We start from the raw sequence: 3,357 nt of genomic DNA, 5'->3' as shown, positions 1-3,357 counted from the left end.
AACTGATCAAACAGAGAATGGACAGAAATTCTCACTGTAGATGATTTCCAAGGGTAGGAATGGATGAACTCAGAGCTTAATTGTTCAGTTCCTTCTTTTGCTGACTAGAAGGAGATATGCTAGCAATGGAGCTCAGATACTTGGTCTACTGATACATCCATGTAATGCACTCAGTCCTGTGATTAAAATGTGTTGGAAAAACCATCTCTTGTGTTTATTACAACAACAGTACGACACATGGAAAATCAAAGTAACAAACAACAGAGTGGCCCTTTTCTCTTGAACTTCAATAATCAGCTTACAGTCCAAGCAAACTCAACTGGGGGAGCTGAGGACGAGGTCGGAGAAATGAGACCTTTCTCTGGATCTGTGGACCAGTTCAGACCTTCCTGGATTCCCAGCATCCTTACTTTTATAGTCAGGTCAGTTATGGGGGATTGAAGGTTTAAGATGCCATGTTTTGACTAGGACAGTAAAATAGCATAAGCAGCCGATCCTTCTGAGGTATACCGTAGACCCTGTGCTCTTTTCCAATTGCACCCTCTATGGTTCAGATGCACAGATAGCCTTTCCACTGATGACCAGCCCCTTCCCAGTAGCAAGAAGCCTTTCTTGGAAGATGGGAACAATCAGTTCGTCTTTAGTTGATCCAATGTTGAGAAGATAGTTGTCTCCAAAACTTACTGTCTGAACCAGTTTGAAATGATTTCATATTCATTTACAATGTCAGACAGGGCCTTGTCCCAATCATAGTCGCAGGATTCCTGTTGATGGTGGCCCTGTATCCCGTTTGTGATCTAGCAACCTGCCTGTCTTGAATATATTTTGATGGTTGTAGTATCTACCATAGTAACAGCAATGGAAGTTCTGATCCCACTGGTCATTTGCTACTACTTCATCCTTGACAGGATTATCATTGTAGAGTCAGGAAAGAAAACTTGTGGAGTTCCAGTAAATATCAGGACATTCTTATTCCCCATCAGACCAAATCAGAACAGAGTCTGATTGTTAGCAAGGTCATATAGCTCTGGCATCGTTTTCACAATCACGAAATGGTGTGCTTTGAAGCCATTTTTCCTATCAAGTGGGTAGAGTACATGGACTACTTCTAAGAGTGAGTGATAGAGTCTATAGTGTATGATCCTCTTCCAGAAACTGTTCACAACTCAACTCATCCAAACACGGTGGGGCCTCAGGTCCTTGGAGTCCCAGCTCCAGGACACAGGACTCGGCCAGTTTGTGAAGCCTTCTCCGGACTTCCTATTAGCCCCACAGCCTGGAGGAGGTCAGCCCACTTGAATGGACGGAAGTGGTGTGCAGCGAACTATGGCCCCAAGTCAGTGCTGCTGAAACCTGGTAGGTAGTTGTCACTCCTGAAGTGCTGGTACTGAGCCAGCTGCTCACCCTTCCAGTGTCACCAGAACCACTCCCTGTCCCAGGCAGGCACCGAGAACATGCCCCAGGGCACTAATGTCCCCAACTTTGCCTCATCAAACTAGTCCAAAATTGAGACTTGGCCTTTCTGGGGTGAGGCAGTGCCCACTCGGCTGCTCCCAGCACCAGCTGTTCAATAGCCACAACCCCATCACAGGAGCCCCAACATCTGTCAATTAAAAGAGACTTTTAACTCACCCATTCTAATGAACGGACCTTACTTGGAACCTGACTCAAACAAAGCATATTTTTGTGTTTTGTTTGGTTTTAAGGGAAAAGGACCAGTAGAGTGCTGATGTGAGTAGCTGAGATCTTCTGTAGCAATCAGAAAGAACTGTGAGCATTAGGGTGGAGCAACTGGGGAGGGGAAAGTACAGGCCAAGCGGCAGGGGATGCAGAGCCTTCCCCATGGTGGTAGTTGGTACAATGTCCTTTATCTTTTGTCTCCAGTTTGCCCCTCAGGGAAATATTTTGGTTTGAATAGAATCTTAGGGGTCCAGAAGAAGATTAGCTATATTAAACAGTGCCCTCCAATTCAACTGGAGATAAAACAACAGAAAAAGGAGACATATCTCCAAATCCATCTCCTATTTTCAGTTATGTTTTATGGAGAACTTATGTCATTCACAAAAGAGATGTAGTTTCCCCAGGGAAGACAGCAGGTGTACATTTTCTCTCAAGGTTATTTAATTGCTGTCAGGAAGATTAACAAAACAAAATGCTGGAAATATGAAGTATAGACAATTTTAAAGTTGTTTATATAGTTAATTACACTATATAATACAATGTGTTTATTTGCCATAAACCTACCTATCACAGACTGTTTCCACACCTGTGCATCTGCACTAAACAGCCCACCACTTAGCTGTGCATAAATTCCTGGCTGAGAGAATGGCCAACATCCTGCAGAAAGTAGTTTTTCTTGGTGACTATTGAAGCTGGGGCCTGAGGCCTGCTGACCTTTAGCATCCCCTGCTTTGATGAAAGCCCTTTGAAATTCATTTAAAAAACAGAAACAAAAAACAGTATGGAATGACAGGCCTTGAGGTTCCTTACTGTCCCTTACAACATTGCTACTCAAAGTGAGGCCCGTTATCTATAATCTGTTGGTTATTGTTCAGAGATGAGACAAGTACAGAATTGAGAGGAAGCATTTAGAACTATTAAGAGCCATTTGGCAGCATAAGTTTATGTCTGTTGAATCTAATAAAAAATGGGATTTGAATTTTGTGTGTTGGTTTTTTATTCCATTTTAAGTTATTTTTATTGCACTTTACCAAATATCAGCTGTGACAGATAGGAAATAGAGAATGGGTCCTGATCCTTCACCACACCAGTTTAAGCACTGCTTTAGAGTGATGACCCCCCATGCACGCTACATTCCAAGGCTTCACCCTGGCACTCTGACGGTTCCCAAGAGGCGGCCAATGGCAAAATGTGAACCTACAAAGACGGTCTCCCAAAAAGGTCAGTCATAGATTAGGAGCAAACATCTAATCTACCCACATGCGTTAGTTAGGCCTGTGACAGCGGTGGGTAGATCTCATGAAACCAGTCCGGCTGACCCCTGGTCACAGCACAACCCTCAGGCTTCTCAATAGTAGTAGTAGTAGTGGAAGCAGCTAAGACCTACGCAGGACTTACGGTGCAGATACTGTCCTAATGCTTGATTTATACCAAGTAACCAATGGCTTTTCTCTCTTTGGAGTGATACATATACATCTATTCATACCTATACATGTACACAGAGAAGTGTAGCATCTAGTCTGTTTGCAGTGATTCCTCGTATAGACATGAAATGCACTAATGACTGATTTCTCTCATTCTGGTATTTCAAGACATCATGCCAAATATACTAGAGACAAAAATTAAAGAATGGAAATATAATACCCAGGAAATAAGAGTTTTGTGTTCATATATTGG

The 3,357-nt window shown here is 42.9% G+C and overlaps 1 pseudogene; it reads right to left on the bottom strand.

Moving 5' to 3' along the window:
- Positions 1-293: 293 nt before the first annotated feature.
- LOC118909225 (tissue alpha-L-fucosidase-like) lies at positions 294-2,403 on the bottom strand (annotated as a pseudogene).
- Between the last annotated feature and the right edge of the window lie 954 nt (positions 2,404-3,357).

The sequence above is a fragment of the Manis pentadactyla genome, chromosome 6, assembly GCF_030020395.1.
Source record: "Manis pentadactyla isolate mManPen7 chromosome 6, mManPen7.hap1, whole genome shotgun sequence".
In the NCBI taxonomy this organism is placed as follows: Eukaryota; Metazoa; Chordata; class Mammalia; order Pholidota; family Manidae; genus Manis; species Manis pentadactyla.
Note: the sequence above shows the minus strand (reverse complement) of the source record. Positions and strands in the feature narration are given on the sequence as shown.